The 22,226-nt window shown below is 46.4% G+C and overlaps 2 protein-coding genes across 8 annotated transcripts in view; one reads left to right on the top strand and one right to left on the bottom strand.

The window, feature by feature from the left end:
* The window catches only part of Itsn1 (intersectin 1), a 187,515-nt gene extending 167,041 nt beyond the window's left edge, over positions 1–20,474 (bottom strand). For 4 of the 5 annotated variants that reach the window (XM_029470688.1, XM_029470690.1, XM_029470693.1 and 1 more), the window contains exon 1: positions 20,201–20,474. The gene's annotated coding sequence lies outside the window, so the exon portion shown is untranslated. Of the gene's footprint in view, positions 1–1,658; positions 2,459–20,200 lie in introns of those variants that run through there. The other variant, XM_029470689.1, reaches the window with a different exon arrangement.
* A 407-nt stretch (positions 20,475–20,881) lies between these two features.
* The window catches only part of Cryzl1 (crystallin zeta like 1), a 39,633-nt gene continuing 38,288 nt past the window's right edge, over positions 20,882–22,226 (top strand). For 2 of the 3 annotated variants that reach the window (XM_029470631.1, XM_021184825.2), the window contains exon 1: positions 20,882–21,250. The gene's annotated coding sequence lies outside the window, so the exon portion shown is untranslated. The remainder of the gene's footprint in view (positions 21,251–22,226) is intronic. The other variant, XM_021184824.2, reaches the window with a different exon arrangement.

Genomic DNA, 22,226 nt, shown 5'->3' with positions numbered 1-22,226 from the left:
TCACACACAGGGTAGAGGGATGAAGCAGCGCTCTTGTCTACAGTTTCTCAGTTCACACACAGGGTAGAGGGATGAAGCAGCGCTCTTGTCTACAGCTTTCCAGTTCATTTAAAACCAAATATGGCATTTCGATATCATAGAAATGAAGTATTCTGGCATTCTTCAGCCTCAGAAGGTTTAGATCTCCTGGCCATACCTGATTTACTGCTAAAGGTCCTAGCTCATTCTTCATGACACAATCCCACCAAGACTTCAGTGTGACACCACAGGACCCCCAGAGAAGCTGATGATTTTTATTTTCATAACCAAATCCAAGAAACCCAATCACAACATTGCTGTAGCTTGAATATGCAGGGTCACTCAAAGGCCCTGGTGGTTAAAACCTAATGGGTGAAGGTGGAGAGGCACTGTGAACCTTTAAGAGGTGGGACTTGATGGGACTTGGGTGTGTGCTGAAGAGATGGTCCCTCCACATCCCACACAAAACTGAGTATCCTCCACTGTGCTTCCTACTATGATGTGCTCTCATCAGCTACCCAAACCAACAAGATTCAGTCATGACCCTCCAAACCCATACTGCTATACTGACATACTATTCACTAACATTGTAACTCCTTTCTGCTCATTCTTCTATTTTCTTTTGTCCATGTATTACGTGTGTGGTATGTATGAACATATGTATGAATGTATGCATGTACATATGTAGAGGTCAAAGAGGTTGATGTTGGATACCTTCTTCAGTGACTCCCCTTTTTATTATTTAGTGAGACAGGGTCTCTCTTTCAATTCAGACATGGCAATCTGTGCTAGTAGAGTGGCGCTGAGAATCTCACTTTTACCTCCTGAACACTAGTACTAGAGTTGGGCTACAGTCCTGGATTGTTTTCTATTGCTACGATTAAACACTGACTAAGTCAAGTTGAAAGGAAAGGGGTTATCTGACTTGCAGGTTATAGTCCATCCCTGTGGGAAGCCAGAGAAGGACTGTGGAGGCAGGAACTGCAGCAGACTATGAAGGAATGCAGCTTACTGGTTTGCTCCCCATGATCTGCCTAGGGATAGAACACCCCCAGTCCGCAGAGTCCTCCTACATCGATTAGCAATCAAGAAAATGCACCCCCCCCCAGGCAAATCTGACCCAGCCATTTCCTCAGTTGAGGCGTCCTCTTCCCAGATGTGTCTAGGACAGCGTTCGGCTGACGAACACTAAGCAGTACAACTGCCATGCCTGCCACATTTGACATGAGAGCTAGAGACCCAAACACATGCTGGTACATCAAGAGCTTTATCCACTGGGCTCTCCTCAGTCTCTTTCTGGAGATTGCTTCTAGCTGGTAATAAAAAACAGTGTTCTGAAACCCTCTTTTAAAAGTCCATCTTTCGCCGGGCAGTGGTGGTGCACGCCTTTAATCCCAGCACTTGGGAGGCAGAGGGAAGGCGGATTTCTGATTTCGAGGCCAGCCTGGTCTACAGAGTGAGTTCCAGGACAGCCAGGGCTACACAGAGAAACCCTGTCTCGAAAAACCAACCCTCCCACCCCCCAAAAAAAGTTTATCTTCCTAATACTGCCTCTCCTACAATCTTTTCTCTTCTCTCTGGTTGGTAGCAAAACCCCTAGGAAGGCTCAAATGGGATAAATGCCTGATTCGAATACTTACGGAGTTTGGAGAAAGCTGTGAAAATGTCTCATTTTAAGGGGTCAGAAAGCCGTGTACAAGGATACTCTTCAGCGGGAAAGTCCAACCAGCAAACAGGACCAGAAGCACCAGAGCATGAGGTCTGACTGACGCCGATAGCTCACCCTCACTTCTCAGCCAACCCCTAGGGCTGACTAGCTAGCTAGGGCCCCTGCCCAACCCAACCCCTTCCCCAACCTCTCAGTGCAGTACTACGATGAGGTAAGGGGTAGGCTTTGCAAGTAGAAGTGCCACGCAGACATTGCCCGAGAGCTGCATTAGGCAATGTTTGTAAGAAAAAACACACACCCTAGTGCTAACAGGGCAGACATTGTGAGTCCAAAGGCCACATGTGCCACCTACCAGCCCCTACACTAAAGTTGAGCTACTCAACTATATTGTACTCTGGATATAAAATGAAAGTGACAGTACCTGTTCTGCCATTTGGGGGGTGATTACCCACAGAATTATTTAGAATACTGCCTAGGCATGAAAAATAGTAAATATTAGTTGTCACTGTCATACTTAAAATATATTAAACTCTTTAAAAGTTTGAGGGGCTAAGTATGGCAAAGTTAATGTAAAATGTGTTCTTGCCTAAACAAGAAACTATGATGTCCTGAAAAGAACACCTGGGTTACAAATCTAGTCACTCCTGAGCAGTAACAAAGTCATCTGGTTTTCTGTTTGCACAGACTGGAGATCCCAAAGAGCTTACCTTAGAAAACTTTGGTAGAACCAAAACAACACACACACACACACACACCAGCACCTAAACCACTGGCCACAAAGGGACGGAGTTGTTACGTTTTGGAGAGCTGCCAGTGTACTGGGTGAAGTGGAGTAGCAGCAAGCACCGTTATGTATAAAGCAAGGCGAGCAGGCAGTCTGCTTCCTGCTAGCCCCTGGGGACCAGTCTGTATTGCTACGATGGATGTTGCACTAAAAGCAGATGTCAAAACCTTCACAGCCTGCTTTCTTTTCCCACCTTTTCTAGGGGTTATAAGACAAGAATTATGAAATATTTCATTGAACTGAAAAGATTTCCTAAAATGACCCAAAATAAGGTTTAAGTAAGTTGTTTTAGGAAAATCAGTACTACAGTAAGCTAGGAATAAGCATCATGTTACATTTCTGTCCTTTATTGAATAATGATGTAGCATACATAAAACTCGCCATTCTAGCTCAGTGACATTTAATACGTGCACCAATGATGTGCAACAATCACTTCCAGAACCTGGAAAGGAGCCCCAGCACAGTGCCGCTGTGAACGCTCACTTGCATGTGAACACCTGCTTTCTATTCTGCTGCCTGTGTGCGTAGGAATGAATTTGCAGGGCCATATGATAACTCCGTATTTAACTACTGACAAGCAAGCGCTTGCTCTCTGCTTGCTTTCCACAGCAGTCGAACACTGACACTCCCACCAACAGCCTGTGAGGCGAGGACTCTGCTTGGCTAGCATCCCGACCAGCACTTGGCACCTTCCTTTTGTTATTTAAACAGTAGCCATCCTAGTGAGAAGTGCAATCTTGTTTCCATCATGTAGAGCATCTTTCATGAGTTTGTTGACCATTTGTTTATTTTCTTTGGAAAAATGCCTATTCATACCTCTCCCCACTTTTTAACTTAGCTGTTTATCCTTTTAATGTTGACTTGCAAGCACTGTGTCCAGTATTTTCTGAGTTAGTGGACCACTTGAAGCCTATCATGCAGCTAGCTGGCCCTCTTCTTTCTTCCAAGCTTAAAGGAAAAGGTAATTCTTCCAGATAACGAACAACTGAGGAGCAATGTGAGGCCTGACAATCTATCTGCAAGTAAGAAATACACAATACCTCCCATTTTTGTCTTAAAGCCCACACTCCATGCATGTATTAAGGTGATGGTAAGACTGTCATTTCCTATGCAGAGGCTCTGTGCTAACTGCCTGACCACCCTTACAACAGCATGACCAGAACGCCATCAGTCCTGTTGGTGAGGTGGGGACACCACACAGTTAAACATGCCACGGCTGCAAAGGAGCTGCAGTTTCTACGCTCTGCCACCTCTCACACCTCTCGAGCTTGAAATGGTAACACACCTTGCCCCGTCACTTGAAATTAGGTCTGTGTGGGAAAATACCAATAGCCATACTGCTGGCGTGTCATTTTCAGGTGCCAGCACCACTGACTGTACAAGTCTTTTAAGTAAACTGTTGGTTCTAGAAGTTGTTCTGTTAGATAGATAGATAGATAGATAGATAGATAGATAGATGATCTCTCTCTCTCTCTCTCTCACACACACACACACACACACATACACACACACAGCAGAGCTTAAGAGCATCCTCAGTGGTTAAGACCTCTTGCAGGTCCCATCACATACCCACTGAGGAATGGCTAGCAGCTGCATATAGTCCTATATTCAGAGGTGCTAATGCCTTCCCCTAGTCTCTGTGGGCATTGCATGCATCCTGCACACATATAGACAAGTAGGTACACACACATATACATAAATAAAAACACATTTAAAAAAAACTATAGAAGCTCACTACTTTGTAAAATAATTAAAAGCATAATTGAAAAAAAAAAAATGAGTTTAGAAACAGATTTCCGACCCTGGTGGACAATGACTCCTTCCGAATATACGAATTATCATATAAAAGTCTCAGTGTCAGTCATGGGATACCTCCCTAAGGCATACTGACCAAAAGGCCCCCACAGGCTACCCACCCTTGTGGCCAGAACTAGATGGTGACACTCTGCTGCAGACAACGTAACACACGTTGGTAGAGAGACAAAGAGAGACCAAGCTGGAGCTGACTTGAAAACTTCCTCCCTGCTGACTAGCCTCTGCGGGAAGCCATCCACATTATCCCTGCACGCCACATACAGTGTCAGCCTGCAGGGCACGATGTGCCCACTGATGCAATGGTGGCTAGAGAGCTATGCATAAAACCTGCTCCTTTTGGATCAGACCTGAGGCCTGTTCCACAGGAACAAATTCAGGCAGGCCTGGTCCTGTAAACCTGGTCCAAAGCCCACAGCTCAGAGCTCATATGCCCTGGGGATGAACCTACTACTACTACTTTGATAAAGGACATGTTGTCCAACTGCCTTTTTATTCATCTGACAGATGGCTCAGCAGTTAAGAGCACTGATTGTTTTCCAGAGGACCTGAGTTCAATTCCCAGCACCTACATGGAAGCTCACAATTGTCTGTAATTCTAGTTCCTCTGCTAGCTTCCAAAGGTACCAGGCCTATACACAGTGCAGTGCACAAACATTCACGCAAGCAAAACACCTGTACACATAAAGTAAACTAATGTAAAAATAAATGTTTATGCTTTTACCCATAAATTACTGGTGCCTGCAACACTCGCCAGAAAAGCATCTCTGCAGTGACTCACAACTGGTCAGTACTAAACACAAGTTGTCTGTTTAGAGTGCTTGGTCCTAAATGGATGGAGCATCTGGATGAACCCCAGCCCATAGGTTCAGCGAACATCACAGAAAAGGACAGAAACATGTAAAAGCCATAGGATGGGGGAAATACCATGAAATGCTATCTTCAGGGCATGATACGGCCACTGAACCCTGAAGTCTCTGCAGCTGTTACCTGCATGAGAAAAAGTCAACAATATCAGGGGTCAGGATTCCAATAAGCACCAGTAACAGGGCTCAGTGGCTTCTTAACAACAAATGTGAGGATGTAAAGTAGGAAGGTTTGTGTGTTGGGATGTTTGGGCTAAGTGGGGAGGAAGAGCTGGGGAGACTAGGATCAGGTATCGCTGACATGCATGAAGTTGTACAAGAATAAGTAGTTTAAGCCGGGCGTGGTGGCGCACGCCTTTAATCCCAGCACTCGGCAGGCAGAGGCAGTCAGATTTCTGAGTTCGAGGCCAGCCTGGTCTACAGAGTGAGTTCCAGGACAGCCAGGGCTACACAGAGAAACCCTGTCTCAAAAAAAACAAAAAGAAGAAGAAGAAGAAGAAGAAGAAGAAGAAGAAGAAGAAGAAGAAGAAGAAGTAGTTGAAGTTGTTTAAGCTCTTTTTAATGCCATAGTCCACTATCAGACTGAAAAGTTCTACCAAGTTTGATGAGGTTTTATCATATATGGATGCTGAATTTTCTTAAAAATAATACTTTGAAAGAGCTGATATAAGCATGTAGTTTTTCTTCTACAGTATCATGTGAATGTGGTATATCGCCGTTGATTGGTTTTCCAAATATTGAACCAGTCTTGCGTCCTGGAATGGCTTCACTTTGGCATACACGTGAGTGCCAGACCTGTTGTGATGGAATTACAGGACTGCAAATATAAGCAGAGACAACCAAGAAACCTCAGCAACAGATGTCACCAAAAGCTTAGTACTGGGAGTCATAGGAGAGGGAGTTTCTCAACAACGCTCTGTAGCCCAGGTGGTGTCAGATGCGGTGTAGGAACAGCCAAAGGAAGTGGTACAGGGAACTCGCTAGGATGAGAAGCCTAAGGACACAACTCATGACAGAGCACTTGCAAACCCTAGATTCAATACCCTGTGCAGCCAATAACAACAACAGAAAGGGAGGGAGGGAGGGAGGAAGAGAGGGAGGGAGGGGAGGAAAAAAGACAAAACGGCATTTCTTTAAGTGCAGATATTAAGAGAAGTTGAATTCTGAGTTATAGATGGTTAGTAGAAAACTAGAGTAGAGATAGAGAAAAGGCTATCTATATACAGCAACAATTCTCAAAGTGTGGCATGTGGACTCCAGAGCTTCCCAAAATCCTTGCTAGGAGTGAAGGGCAGGGTTATCATGACAATACTGCTGAGACGTTATTTTCCATTGCTTTGTATTCAGGTTCTCACAAGGAAAGAAGTCAATGCTGATTTTAACTAGCGCAGTCTTTACTGCACAGCAGGCCAAACTGTGCTTGTGGCCACTGTCTGTCACTATAACAGACATTTAACTTTTTTTTTTTTTTTTTTTGGTTTTTCGAGACAGGGTTTCTCTGTATAGCCCTGGCTGTCCTGGAACTCCCTCTGTAGACCAGGCTGGTCTCGAACTCAGAAATCCGCCTGCCTCTGCCTCCCGAGTGCTGGGATTAAAGGCGTGCGCCACCACGCCCGGCTGACATTTAACTTTTTAAAGTCATGCTCACATGAGAACAATGTTTTTTTGGGGGGGGTGGGGAGGGGGGGGTTAGAGACAGGGTTTCTCTGTATAGCCCTGGCTGTCCTAGAACTCACTTTGTAGACCAGGCTGGCCTCGAACTCAGAAATCTGCCTGTCTCTGCCTCACGAGTGCTAGGATTAAAGGCGGGCCACCATGCCTGGCATATGAGAACATTTACTTATTAAATCTCAGTCTTGCATGTACATTCAGTACTCTCAAGGCTGAGCGTTTGGAAAGCATGACATACAAGGCAAACAGAACTACGGTGCTTTGAGTAAAAGCACACACACACACACACACCACACACATGCACATACAGACACACACACAGAGATGGTAACGAACCTGCTGCACAAGCTTGATGACCTGAGCTCAGTGCCGACGACCCCTAAGGCTCAAGGAGAGAAGCGACTCTTAAAAGCTGACCTTTGGCTTCTATACACTCTCTGTGGCACATACACAACCAAGGTCACATGCAAACAGAGGAACGATTATTTTAATTTTTTTGTTTATACTTATTTATGTGTGTGAGCAGTTTTGCTCACAAGCATAAGTGTGTACATGTGTACTGGTCCCCTTAAATATCTAAAGGCATTAGATCACCTAGAACTGGAGCTACAGATAGTTGTGACCCACCCATCGGAGCTAGTGTGGCCTACAAGTTAAGGCCTCAGTCCCCAAAGACTGCTCCCACCTCACATACCAGCCCCCAGTCACATGTATGCCCAAGTCCCCATCCCTTCTACAACACAGAAGAGGTTCCTACTTGCCCCTTAAAGCTCAGTGACTCACTACAAAATCACAGAACTCAGAAAATCACTCTATCTGCAAGCAAAGCCCACTGCACCAGATAAGGAATGGGTGGGGAAGAGTTTCCATCCGCCCTCTGGGAACACGGGTGCACCTCTCCACATACGCAATCCACAGAGTGGAGTTCCCCAAGCCTCAGTGTGTCCACCTGGACCGCTTCCAAGGTTTCTCCTCTGAGATGCTGGAGGGTGACAGCTTCAGCCCCACTGGCTCCTGGCTGTGAGGACAGCTCCTCTAAATCAGCCTTCAGTGGGAGGCACTAGGCAGATACTACACACTAAAGGAAGACTAGGGTTAAGAATCCCAGGGAACAGGTCAAGAGGACACAGCTGAGCCAAGGACAAGGACAGCCCACAAGACTGGAAGACAGAAAGAAAACACAAAGATGAGCATCACCGCAGTTGAGCTTACAGAACCAGGATGGAGGTGCAGTTGTCCCTCCACAGTCAGGCCCTGTGCCTCCCATCAGTGATGGAGGCCTTCCTTCTCCGCAAAGACTCTGTGCTCCTTTAAGCCACAGAATGTGCTGATTCCTCAGCTAGGAAAACAACTTCCGCTTCCCTGATTAAGGCCTATCTGCATCTCAGAAGGCCGGGGTGGGGGGTGGGCTCTCCAAATTAGGTTCTGTTGAGCATCTCTTTTCAGCCCCTGCAACAGCTGGGAATCAATTATTTACGTGTTTGCTTGTTTATCTGCCCCACTGGAGTAAGGACAGGGACCCTGTCAGTCCTTGTCCTTGACTGCCACACCACGTGGCACGTGACAGTCAAGCAGGGCATGGTCTGGCTCTGCAGAGAAACAGGCAGGAAGGAAAGGAACCAAGCCTCAGAGGAAACAGCCTAGCGCAGCATCTAGCCCTTGGGAAAGGGACCGGTCAGTCACTACCTCTTCTTCCCATCTCTAGGAACAAGACTACTGGTGATGAAGATGCATTCTCTAGAGCTATGGGAGAGAGAGCGGCAGAGAAGATGCATTCTCTAGAATTATGGGAGAGAGAGTGGCAGAAGGCCCAGCCAGCAGGCAGGATTACATCCTGAGGGTGACGGTGTGTGGGGCTTGAGGAAAGGTGCCACGTTTGATTTGAAGCCTGAAGCTTCCTTCATGAAGACTTGCACATCTAACTGAAGGGCAGAGGTCTTAGGCTGTGCTGTGGCTTTCTCCAGCTGACTTAACAGAGAACAAATACAGGAAACAGAACTCAGACCGTGGGATGGGTCTAGGGATGAACATTTGTTGGGCTGAAATAAAAAGCAGGGAACAGGGTGGAACTGAAAATCCAGTTTTGAGATCCCAGATGCACACAGAAGGAAATGAAAGTCATAGGATGCCAGCGGCCCACATGGGCTTGGTGGTCAGAAACTGCTACAATTGAGTGCGGAGTAAATGACCCTACGGATTTATAAAGGAAAAAAACCAAATGCAACCTTTTCCAAGATATTACACTCTCTTTGTAGATAGTTTCACGGTCTTCTTGGAACAGGAAAAAAGATTCAACCAGGCCCATGCCCATCTGAAAACGTGCCCCACCCCGACAGACTCCAGGAGAGAAACAGACAGCACTGGATGGAACGAACGTCTCTCAGCAGCCTTCTCCAGAGCAAACACATGGTTTTCCAGCAGTTCCAGAAAGTGCATTTAAAACTGAGAGATGGGCAAACATTGGACAGAGCCCAGGAACTCTTATGGAAGAGTTGGGGAAAGGATAAAGGGCCCAAAGAGGACAGGAACTCCACAGGAAGACCAGCAGAGGCAATTAACCTGGATTCTTGGGGGTTCTCAGAGACTGAACCACCAACCAAAGAGCACGCATAGACTGGACCTAGGCCCCTTTCCCCTGCACACATGTAGCAGATGTGCAGAGTCTTCATGTGGGTCCCAAACAACTGGAGCAGTGGCTGTTCCCTATCTGTGGAATCCGGTCTCCTAACTGGGCTTCCTTGTCTGGCCTCAGGGGGCAAGGATGCACCCAGCCCTGCATACTTGATATCCCAGGGTGGGGGAGATACCCAAGGAGGGCCTCTACACTCTCAGAGGAGGACATGGGGAGAGGGACAGTGTGAGGGGAGAATGAGGGGGGGCAGCAATTAGGATGTAAAGTGAAGCAAGGAAGGAAGGAAGGAAGGAAGGAAGGAAGGAAGGAAGGAAGGAAGAATGAAAGACAGACAGACAGACAAAACAAAATTGGGACTGGGAGTAGCTAAGAACACTCACAATTATGGAAGCAGCTCTGCTTGAGGCTTGGGCTATGGCTATGGAGGTCAGAGCACTTACTCTGCAAGCATAAAGAGCTGAGTTCAAATCCACATAAGCAGCAGACTGGGGTGGGCCTCAGTGTGCTGTGACCCCAGCACTGTTGGGAACAGAAACAGGAACTTTACTAGCTTGCTGGTCACCAGCAGAGCTCTAGGCTCAGCAAGAGACTCAGACAGAAGAGAATAATGTGGAAGAACGTTACAGAGTAGTTCACACCCTCCTTTGCTCTGTGCACACAACACACACTTCAAAATTTCTTTTAGAAAAAAAGAATAAAGTAGTTAAAAATGGTGAACTGCAGTCTTAATCTTTCTATGTAAGAATTTTCCTAGCCTTTATTAAAAAGCAAACTGATCAAAAAACAAAACAAGGGCTGGTGAGATGGCTCAGTGGGTAAGAGCACCCGACTGCTCTTCCAAAGGTCCGAAGTTCAAATCCCAGCAACCACATGGTGGCTCACAACCACCCGTAATGAGATCTGATGCCCTCTTCTGGTGTGTCTGAAGACAGCTACAGTGTACTTACATGTAATAAATAAATAAATAAATAAATAAATAAATAAATACATCTTAAAAAAAAAAAGGCCGGGCGTGGTGGCACACGCCTTTAATCCCAGCACTTGGGAGGCAGAGGCAGGTGGATTTATGAGTTCGAGGCCAGCCTGGTCTACAAAGTGAGTTCCAGGACAGCCAGGGCTATACAGAGAAACCCTGTCTCGAAAAAAACAAAAAACAAAACAAAACAAAAAGCAAACTGATTTTACCTGCAACAAGTGAGTGAGTGACAAGCTTGCGCCACAGAAGCGGACAACATTTTCAGCACGTGTTAACTGAACACTGGTAAACCTTCCGTTCTAGAGATTACAAACAGGCAAGGCACCAAACGTAGACTTCTGCTCTCATGTAAACTTTGACTTGCCAGTCTTACCAAAGAAGGAGAGTTCATATTAAGTCAGCGTCTCTATGTTAATTCAGAGGACTGAGTGGCCTGAGGCTGCCCCACTGACGGGACTACCCTTGGTGCCCACAGACAACAGGTCTTCAATCTCCCAGGCTGGGCGACAGCACACTGGGCACCTGCAGCAACCTTCACTGGGTTCTCTACAGACAGCACTGGAAGGTGAGACTTTTTGAAGGCTTTTGGTATTTTTGCCTTATTTATATTTTCAAGACATTTCTTAAATAAGCATGCACTGCTTTTGTAGTAAGAAAACCATGTTATTTTTTAAATTGCCAAATCACAACTCAACTGATGCAATCAAAACAACTACAGATAACACACAATGACTGCGATTTGAAATTAACTGAATGAAAAGGAAATGCAAGGTTACAATTACTGCAGGGTTATCTATCCTTCCTGTGACACTAATTAACAACACTACAGATTGGACAGGCAGCCACAGCATGTGCAAAAGAGATCATCTTCATAGACAACAGCTTCTATGGACACCCAACTCACAAAACATCTATTTTTAAGGATCCATTTCTGTGCTTTTAAAGCGGTTTTTTTTTTCCACAAAGCGAAACAAAATCTTCCCTTTCAGAAATCTACATCCACAACCTCAATTAATGTAACATTTATGGTATTAAATAATTACTGATTTTCATCTTACAGTGCATTTTTGTTTAGGTTTGGGTTTCTGGGTAGTTATTTGTTCATTTTAATTTTTGTTTGTTTGTTTGTTTGTTTAACAGAGTCTCACTATATGGCCCTTGCCAACCTAAAACTCACTACGTAGCCTAGCCTTAACCTCCAGAGTACCGGGATAGTAGCTGTACACCACCTTAGACTGCTATTTTTTTTTAAAAGATTTATTTATTTATTATATGTAAGACACTGTAGCTGTCTTCAGACACTCCAGAAGAGGGTGCCAGATCTCGTAACGGATGGTTGTGAGCCACCATGTGGTTGCTGGGATTTGAACTCTGGACCTTTGGAAGAGCAGTCGGGTGCTCTTACCCACTGAGCCATCTCACCAGCCCTAGACTGCTATTTTATTTGACCAACAGTACAGATGTTCCTGAAGGGAAAATGGGGTTATCTCCCAATAGATTTATCATAAACTGGAAACATCCAAAGTGGGAAATGCATGCAATGCTCTGAATCTATCAAATGTCAGTGCTTGGTCACACAGCACACTGGAGAGTTATTAGCTGTCCTGCCAGTGGTCCAGGGGATCAGTTAGGAGCATCTTAGACCAGACTGCCAGACTACTGTTGCTACGGAACACACATTGCTCCTGCACCACACAGTCAAGGCATTCAACTGGACTCACCCTAAACCAGGATCTTATGGACTCTCCTCCTCACAGAACGTCAAACAGCATACACAACCCATTTATGTCCCACAACCTGAGATCCAAGAGTCAATTTCATCATCCTCACCAGAAAGATAAAGACAAGGCGAAAGGTAACTAAAGTGGTGCTGATCCAGTATTTCTCTTGTTCTCCTCCAAACCATTCACCCTGCAGGATGAACTCCAAAGAGCCTTTTACACAGAAGCAAACCACAGCAGCTGTCAGTTAGCTTTTACCTCCTGGGGAATCCAAACCTCCGCAGCCCTCTCTCCCACCTTTCTCCCGTCTCAAAGCTCTTGTCTAGCCATTCCAGGCCACACACTGACAAATGGCTGCTAGGGGCCTCCGTGTGGTGGACTGTCTGGGACATGGAGACAAGTCCAAGAGCAACAGCAGCGGTGCTCCTTGCTCTCATGCAGTTGGCGGCATCCTAATAACGCCCGCAAGTATCTTCTTCCCAGTCTCTCTAATCACTAAAGAACAGTAAAAGAACGGCTATACAAAAGTAAGTGCTACTTCCCATTGGCCACTGCTAACTGCAATCTGCTCTCTTGAATCTAAAGCAGAAGTGGATTTGTATAAAACATTGGATGTCCGGTGCATAAGCCCTTATGATTTATAGGAATGCTGTGTAAACACATTCACTGCCCCTAACTTAGCAAATGTCACAAGGCCTCATAACTGCAAACTCACTCAGGAAAGTTATGCTGTAGCCAGGCTTGTAGTTCCAGCACTTTTGAGGCCAGAGCAGATGATAATCGCAAGCTCAAAGCCAGGATAGGCTAGCCTGTGCTACAGTGAAATCCTTTCCCAAAACAAAACAAAACAAAAAGAATAAGTTTTCACTGGAAATAATTAGCCCTGAACTTACAGACACACAAAAATAGGCACATATACACTGAATGTCTTTTGTTTTAATGGCTTTATTCTAAGTCAATGTCTTCCTTAGTACACAACATTAAAAGCCAGTGACCCCATGCATCGCATCTGTGTCTTACAAATTCATGCCATCAGAAAAAGAAAGGAAAAAAAAAAAAAAAAAACCCTCAAGAGCACACAAGCCAAAGGCTAAGCAGAAGAAGACGGGAAGCAGTGCCCTGCAGTTGTAAGAAGAGGGCATTTAATTTTAGCCATTAAGGATAAAACTTGGCCGCTTGCTATGACCTTGTTACTTTCACATTCTAGTTCAGTTGAATCTAAAATCCAGCCACATCCTTGAGTTCAACACCTGATTCTACCACTCAGAGAAAGGTAAAAAGCACTGGTGCGTGCCACTTCCTGTCTCCAGGAACCCCGTGCTGCGAAACTGTGAGATAGGGTTTGATGGTCAGCTAAAAACTAAACCCTGGCTGTCCCACTTTGCCAGGAAGCATAGATAAACTCAGGGCAGGGGACAAAGGCCAGGATGGATTCAGCAACACACTGTCTGGACAATAGGTTAGTAAGACAAGTTACTCATCATTGAATCTACCGGGAAGAGGTTGAGAGAGGATGAATTCAAAAAGGTTAATTTGTTTCAAATTCAGCTCCTTGGGTGGCTACAAACTGTATTTCAGCAACACTTTAAGGCCAACCCATCATCACATTTAGTAACACAAGATTTGCGGTTCATTTTTTAAGGCTTTCTGAGTGGACCTGTAACGAACGTCCTGCAGGGAGGCCTTGGCAGTGCTGAAGCAAACTTCTACAGCCGCTTCAGATCTCTAACCTGGCCAGCGGAGAGATGGTTGGCTCCAGCGGTCTCCCTCCTCGAACTTCTGCAGTCCACACAAGCAACACCGCGCGTTTTCAAGTCTTACTACCCTTCTGTTGCTCTACTCCTCATTTTCATGCAGGGCACTTTTAGGAAACTCGGCAAACTGAAAGATGCCAGGCAGCTGCTTCCCCAGAGCCCGCTTACCTGGACAGCTCAAGGGAGAGCTCCAGTGGCGCCCTCAAGCCCACCTAACTCCCACACATCATTGCTTGTTAACAAATCTCTAAGTGCCTACACAACAGATATAAAGAAGGGGGGAAACCTCATAAAATGTACCCATGAATCAGGCCAAGAGTTTTGGACCCTGGTTAGAAGTTTCCCAAGCTACTTGTTGGCTAAGTCAGTTTGCAAAGCATGTTCATAGAGTTTACGAAGGCTGAGTAAGTTAACACACAGAAATGCTGCAGAAGGACTTCTGTCAGCTGCTCCTGTTACGGGTGCATCATACTCTGACTTTCCACACACAAGCTTACGCCAGGCCACTCTTCTTGCTATAAGCAAAACTGTGTTTCCTACTGGCTAAGTCACTCCAAAGGGAAGCGTGGGGTGGAAGTTGCTCTACCTTTTCTAGATGGCAAACTGGAAGTACACACTGCTGATCTTTAAACTTTATACACCTATACACAGTAAGTACCGCCTCTGTCTTGGACAGAGAAGCCTCTTTTTGCAGTGAATCACAGTAACACAGACTCAAAACTGACCAGGGCGCTAAGAATAAGTGACTGTTGACTGCTCAGACCTCTACAGGACATCTGTTGCCCGCTCAAAGCTCAGCAAACGTTACAGGGCAGAGGGACTGACTGCTAGAGCCGGAGGGTGGGAAGGAGCCCCGTAAAAGGCTTCCTGTGGATATGACTTGGCTGTTGCACCCACAAACTCCCAGCACTAGAAGCTGCTTGCACAAGACTGGTCATGGAGAGAGGAGGGGCCCAGAAGCCCCATTTCTCCCTGGGGAGCTGCTGACAAGTTAGTGGCTGAAAGGGGAAAAGGAACTCATAGTCCTTAGTGGCACAGCCACTGGTAAGATGCCCATTTCCCCCCAACCCCAAATAATGCAAACATCCCTGATTAAATGCAGTGGACCTGGGCTCCCGGCACCCCGAGCCCACCAACAAAGAAAGACATCCGTGAAAGCTGGAGTGGGACTTGTTGGGGATAAGGGGATGAGAACAAGGAGACCAGGGAGGACAATGGGGGATAATCAAACATACTATGTATGTGTCTGAAAATGTGAAAGATTAAAACAAAACAAAACAACTTTAGCACAGCCTTTGACTCTGTAATCCCACTTCTAGAAACTTAGGCCTTGTAAGAAATTGCTGTTGTTATGTGTGTGCACCTGTGTGTGAAATACATTTGCTCGAGTGGGTGTATGTGGCTGGCATGGAGATGTCTTTTCCTCAATTGCTCTTCTACCATGTATGTTGTGAGACAGTCTACTGCTGAAACTAGAGCTGTTCTAGCCAGCATGCCTAGGGATCTTCCATTCTCCTGCTCCTGGGTTTAAGGCTGCCCTCTAACTTGTAATGTTTCTTCCCCATGTCACCATCCCAGCTTTAGGTAGGCTCTGGGGATCCAAACTCAGTTCCTTGTGCATGGACAGAAAGCACTTTATCCACTGAGCCATCTCCCTAGAAACACATCTAAAAGGGGGGAAAAATCCTTAAGAAATGCCTGTAGCAGACTGGAGAGGCTGACTACTCTTCCAGGTGACATGAATAACTCCAGTTCCAGGGGATCCAATGCCCTTTTCTGGCCTCCTTGGCCATCACCATGGTGATACACGTGTTTTAGAATAAAATATATGGACAAAACACCTACTTAAAAATTTTTGAAAATTAGTAAAATTTCAAAAATAAGTTAAAAAGAAATGCTATTAGGGAGAGTCCATCATGACACACTACACTAATGTCTAATAAACTGGCCAAATTCTCACAGATCCATAAAGTGATATATTATTCTGCTATTAAATTTATATTATAGACATGGAAGGGTTTTGGTTTTGTTTCGTTTTGTTTTTTTAATGCCGAGAAAACAAGTTAAAAAATAATCTATTAATAAAAATGAAAAAAAAAAGAAAGAAAAATAATAATAATAATCTATTGTGGCTAGTGCATGCTTGAATTCCAATACCAGGTTAGCAGAGGCAAGAGGATCTGGATAAGACTGACCCTAGCCTGGTCACAACAGCAAGACACATTCTCTCCCTCTCCCTGAGACAGAGACAGAGAGAAAGAGAATGAAAACAAAGAGAAAACAAACTAGAAAAACGGCTCAGTGGTCCTGATTCAAGTCCTCATGTATATATGTGGGGGGCATGGGGAGTTCATATGTTTTTAAACTGTTCCTTTTAGGCAAAGGGTGGGAAAGAATCATTGCAAGTTAGAAGCCAGCCTGGTTAATCTAGTGAGCTCCTGGCTAGCCAAGGCTAGATAGGACCTTGAAGAAGAAAGAAGAGAAAGAGGAAAACAGACATGCACAGCAAGATCCCATTTTTGTACCAAAAGCTGTACACGAACAGCCATATGCACACACAAAAACGGCCTGGTATATATGCTTGGGTCATGGATTTATGGGTATTTCATAGTTTCCTTGCTTTTCTGTATTTCTGTGTGATTTTTTTTTTAAATACAAAGGCTATTAGTTATTCACTCTAAATTGATTGAGACTAATTCTAAAGTAATACAATTAAGATGAAAGTGAACATGAAATTTATTTTGTAATCATATGTATAATCCTTGGTAGTTTATTAAGTAAAGTATACATTATTTAGTACCAAGATATTATCAAGAGACTTCCTTTAGGAAGCAATGAGTCTCTACACAAAGTGACCCCAAAGCACGGCAGCACAGAAGCCACGTGAGTGTCAGCTTGCAAACTTTATATCTCACACACTCCAATTCTTCCCGTCAGTGTGAACTACTGCTTAATAACTCACTGCGTTTAAGTGTAGGTCACTGTGACACATGCTTGAAATCCCAGCACTTGGAGGCAAGCCTGGGCAACATAGAGGTATGCAAAGTCCACTGCCATTCTTCCCATTTTTAGCAAAGAAAACTGAGGTCCTGAAAGGTTTGGTAACTACATCTAAGTCATTGACAATATGTGATGAAGTCCCATATTCTTCAGAGCTTGGCACTGCATGTAGCGCTCACCCACATAAAATCTGTAATTTATAGGGCCCTGTGGTAGACTCTGTAAAAGGGAGTAAAGGTCGTATATCATAAGAGTCGAATTGGAAAGCATATGTAGTGTCCATATTTTCTAAAAATGATTCTTTATGTTGGGATCATCGTCCTTAATAAAATGATCTGTGAAATGATCAGACTACATTAAATTCTGAGTCCTCAGGGACAACATCTGCTAGACCTCTTTCTAGCACATCACCCAGCAGGGCTGTACATTCAACACTGGTCAAGCTCAGGGGGACTGGCTAGGACACAGCGCTGTGACTACTCTGTGATGTGACCAACTTGGCAGGTAAAGGCTCAAAACAGTGGGATGGAGGCAGTGCGGCTCACCCATCCACTCTGCAACTGTCCGAAAGGCCCTGGCTTAGTTTCTAGGCAGACCACCACCAACTCTGCTCTTCTGAAACCCTCATCACAGCCTCATCACAGTAAAACCTCTGCCACTTGAGAAGCTTGCTACCCACTTCAGAGACGGTCTTAGGAGACACTCGGGAAGAGAGAAAAGCACAATTGCCAAGGTTCTCCAAGTTCTCTCTCTGGCTTGGAGAGATTCCTGGAAACTGTATTGACTACTTCCCATTGTCTGACTGAGCTGGAGAGACAGAAACCTGGTAAGCTGATGTAAAGATATCCGAATGCCAGACTTAGATGGAGCCAGTAAATGGAGCCATTCAGGAGGGAGTCACTAAAAAGAGAAGTCTGACATAAACCCAACCTCCATTAATTAATTTTCTATAAGTCACAGGTTGAGCAAATTAAAAGGATGAGAGTCTAGAGACTGTAGCACAAGGCCCCAGGATCTAATGCCAGCAGCACCACACACAAAGACAATGTGAGGCTGCGGATGTAGCTAGGTGCTAGGTTACACTCTAACATGCTCCAAGGCCTGACTCAATCACCAAAAGAGAAAAGGCACAGGCAGAGGAATTTACCAGGGCCTCCCTTTGAATCTCTTGCAAGTGTTTTAAGGGTGTATCTCAATCTAGGTTATTTGGGGAAAAGATAAAGACTGCCCAGAGGAAAAAGAAACTGCTAGTCAACAGCAAAAGAAAGAAAGAAACAAACAAACAAGCAAAAGATGTGGGCTGGAGAGATGGCTTAGCAGTTAGAGCATTGACTGCTCTTCCAAAGGTCCTGAGTTCAAATCCCAGCAACCACATGGTGGCTCACAGCCATCAGAACAGAGCAGCTACAGTGTACTCATATAAATAAATAAATCTTTTTAAAAAAATTTTTTAAAAAAAGAAACAAAAAAAGAAAGAAGGAAAGAAAGAAAGAAAGATTCAAAGAAAGAAAATGCTGAGGGACAAACATTTCAGGGAACTAACTTGCCGCTACTCATTTTATGCCCTATTTCACAATGCTCAGCATCTGAACAATCCACAGGGTTCCAAAGTACATTAAAATGTGTTCATTTCCTCTCTTACTCAGGCAGAATAATAATAGTTTTGTGGCGGTACCACAATCCTCAGCAATTTCAATGACAGACACTTTTTTTTAAAACACATACTCTCTGAGAGGTGCCTTACTGCAGCCACTTAAAAGTGTATAGAAATATCTATGCCCTGTCACCAAATCAGTGGCCTTCACTTCTTAATTTAAATCCTTTATAATTTCCTGAGTTCTTTACATATCTCCTACAGAAAGACGTTGCTTTTTTAAAACTTCTTAAGTTATAAGGGAACTCACACACACATACGAAATATTTCAAGCAAACTAGTTGGTAACCATAATGGTTGCTGAAACGTCTGCACTCTTCACCGTTAACATCTTCTAAAAATAAAAGTATCCCAACAAATAAATACATTCCTCCAGTTTGGAGCATTTAGAGAAGCACCCTGCCAAGCAGCTGGCCTGCGGGCTCCTGGCCCCAGCTCCTGCCCTCACATCCTGTCCACTACATAATCCATGAGCAAGCCTTTCTCTTCATCAATTGAGCGGGACTAGTAAACCGGCCTCCCTGAAAATAGAACTGATATTTTCCACGGGCATTTGTTCCCATGCTTTCACTATCTATGCTATTTATCAGACTCTTTTTTTTTTCTTTTTTCTTATTTATCCTCCGTGTTTCCGATCACGAAGTACCAAGAGAAAGATACCAACAGATAAACACAAAAGAACCGCATCTGGCCAGAGTCTGCATGCATTTACATTTCCAGGTTGCTTCTGTTTTCCGAAAAGCAGTGATGAGGGCAAAGTCGCAAACTTTCACATTCAAGATGCTACCAACTACCTCTACACCCTCAAGCTGCAGCAAGAAGCCACGAATCTATTCCTTCAAAAGCAAAGCCTGTAGTCTGAATCACAACAATAGACTGCTCATAGGCAAGAGGATCAGCGAAGTTGTCTTCCAAAGCAAAGGCAAACAGAAGTGCAGGGAGATCCAGCCAGCTCCTCCTTGCTTTTCTTTCTTTCTTTCTTTCTTTTTTTTCTTTCTGGGAATCCGGATTGCATTTTCTGGTGCCCTCCACCCCCACCCCCAAGAAGGGACCGCAATTGTGCCCTGAGTCCACAGCAGACACCCGAGTCAGTGCGTGCGCAAGGAGGGCGAAGCGGCCGAGCAGGGAACGCACGCCCGCTGCAAGGGGAGCCGCTTTCTGTTAAATGCCATCAGAGCCAGCCCCGGCCGCACCACTTCGGCCCAAACGGCATTGACCGCCCTTCACTTGACAGGGTATTCCAAGCAGGCGCTAGAGAAAAAGGATGAGCCAGGGACTCGAGGCCGGGGGCACCCGCGGGCGGCGCGATGCGGCTCCCGCGAGCTCCGGATCCCCGGGAGGCCGGGTCGGCCCGCCACCCTCCGGCGGCCGAGGGCAGAGGGGTCAGCGGTGGAAGGACCGCCCGCCGCGATGCCCCCCACGGGAGCACCGGCCGTGGCTGCGGACGCCCATTCAGCCCGAACCCGTCCCGCGGCCGCCACCGCCGCGGCCCGCCCGCCCCGCTGCCCCCGGGGAGGATGAGAAAGACCGGGCGGAGCGGCGACGGCGGCCGCAGGGACGCGCGCCCGGCCGCTGGACCCGACCCCGGGGCGGCCATCGCCGACCCCCGCCCGCGCGCCAGGCCGCCCGCGTCAGCTCCTCACCTCATCTCCGGGCGGGTGCGCGCGGCCGCCCCTCACACAAATCAGTGCAGCCCGCACGCCGCGCGAAGGAACGCAGGGTCCGCAGCCTTGCACACCATCCCCGCCCGCCCGCCCGCCTGCCTGCCTCCCGGCCGTCCCGGAGCCCGCTCGGGATGCTCCCTTGCGAGCCGCCGTACTACGGAGCAACCAAGCTGCGCGCCCTCCCCGCGCCGCTCCACTCCTCTCGCCCTCCTTCGCTCCTTCGCTCCCTCACTCCCGCCTATCTCCTCATCTCCCTCCGCCACCGCCCCTCAGCCCACAGCCTGCCCTCCGCCCCACCCATAGATGGGCGGGGATAACCGCCTGCCAATCGGAAGGCGGAGACCACGCCTTCGCTCTCTCCTATGACTCCGCCCACTGGGTGGGCAAAAAGAAGAAAGGAGCCAAAGGAGATAGAGGTGTACAGAGTGACAACGAGATAAACCAATGAAGTGGTTTGGGTAGCACCCCCCCCACACACACACACACACTTTTTTCCCCTCCCATCCTTGTCTCGTCCCTTGAAGGCGTAACTAGAGGTTTCTGGTCTATGCGTGCGGAGATTTTGTTTCACGATTTGGCGCTTTGCTATTTTCTATGTGCGACAGTAGCTAGGATACATTCAACTAAATTGAAGGTTTTGCAGAAAGAACGTGGGGACGAAAGGCGAAAGACACAAAGACTGAAGAAAGATGGTAGGGGTTACGGTTGGAATGAGGAAGGGTGTGGCCTTTTACTCTAATTTGCATAAAACGGAACCCATCTTGGCAACGCCCAACTTCTCCCATTTATTGGTGGTCCCTGGGGCGGCGACTCGTCTCTCTACGGGAAGGAGCATGCTGGGAGATGTAGTTCCGGGTTCGGTTGCTATGGCGTTCGTCACAGCCTCCCCCAGATCGGTCATCCTGCGGTAGTGACGGGCAGTCTGACCAATGGCAGTACTGTTTGGACCCAAGAAGGCGGGCTCTCTGCAGAAGGACTGGGAAGGTGGCGGCGGCGAAGGCGCTGGCGGTTGAGGTTGCTCCGAGCCAGGTGAGCCAGGGAAGAAGGATGTGTGTCTCTGAAATGGGACTTTGGGCGAAAGATGGAGAAACGCCTGAAGGAGCTGTCTAACCCTGGGGAGACTGGTGCTTCGCATCACACGCCGACCTCAGAGATGCCCTGGCTCAGGCCTAGCTTGGCTGAGGCCGCTGAGGGGCGGGTAATACTAGATTTGACGGACAGTTCCTGACCCTGGCTTGGTTTTGACTGTAGACTGATCTTTGCTTCTTCCTCTGCGTTTATGGAGGCAAAGGTCTAGAACTGCCTTTCTCCTGGGTTGAGTCCTCCCCGCCCCCAGCTTCTCCCTATCACTGTTTCTGATGCAGTCTCTATTACTACTTCCCTTGTCACCCTTCTTATCCTTCTCTTTGCAGTTCCAGTAAGCGGTTTCCTAAAGCAAACAAGGGTGGGTGTTCACAGTAATGGGGCCTTGGGTCAGGAATTGCCTGCTTCATTGAGCCGGCCATACTTGAGCCATACTAAAGAATTATCCCAGGGTCGGGAGGAGGCGCAGGTACTGATTCTGGATTTGGGCCTGGTGGTCTGCATTTGCTTTTTAAAAATTATATATATCTATATATGGCATTTTAAACAAACTGCCAAGTATAGCCAGTCCACAGTAGCTGAGTTTTGCATTGCCTGTCCAGGACAGATGTTCTAGGAACTCAGACGCTTTTAGATTTCCTGGGAGCCACATTTGGACAGTGAAGAGACCACGTGAAATTAATTTTATGTTTCTTTTAAACCAGTTTATCCAAATATTATTTCAACCTTTAAAGAAATCAGGTATTTAAATGAGACAGTGTATCTGTTGTGCGTTTTACCCTCACAGCGTACCCTCATCCTAATGGCACACCACTCACATGCAGAGTAGCCACCTGTGGCTATTCGCCCGCTCTCCAAATCCAGATGATACAAGGGACCACTGCACAAACTCAGCAGTGTTAGTCATGTGATTGCCAGCGAC

The sequence above is a fragment of the Mus caroli genome, chromosome 16, assembly GCF_900094665.2.
Source record: "Mus caroli chromosome 16, CAROLI_EIJ_v1.1, whole genome shotgun sequence".
NCBI lineage: Eukaryota > Metazoa > Chordata > Mammalia > Rodentia > Muridae > Mus > Mus caroli.
This window is presented reverse-complemented; position numbering and strand designations above follow the sequence as displayed.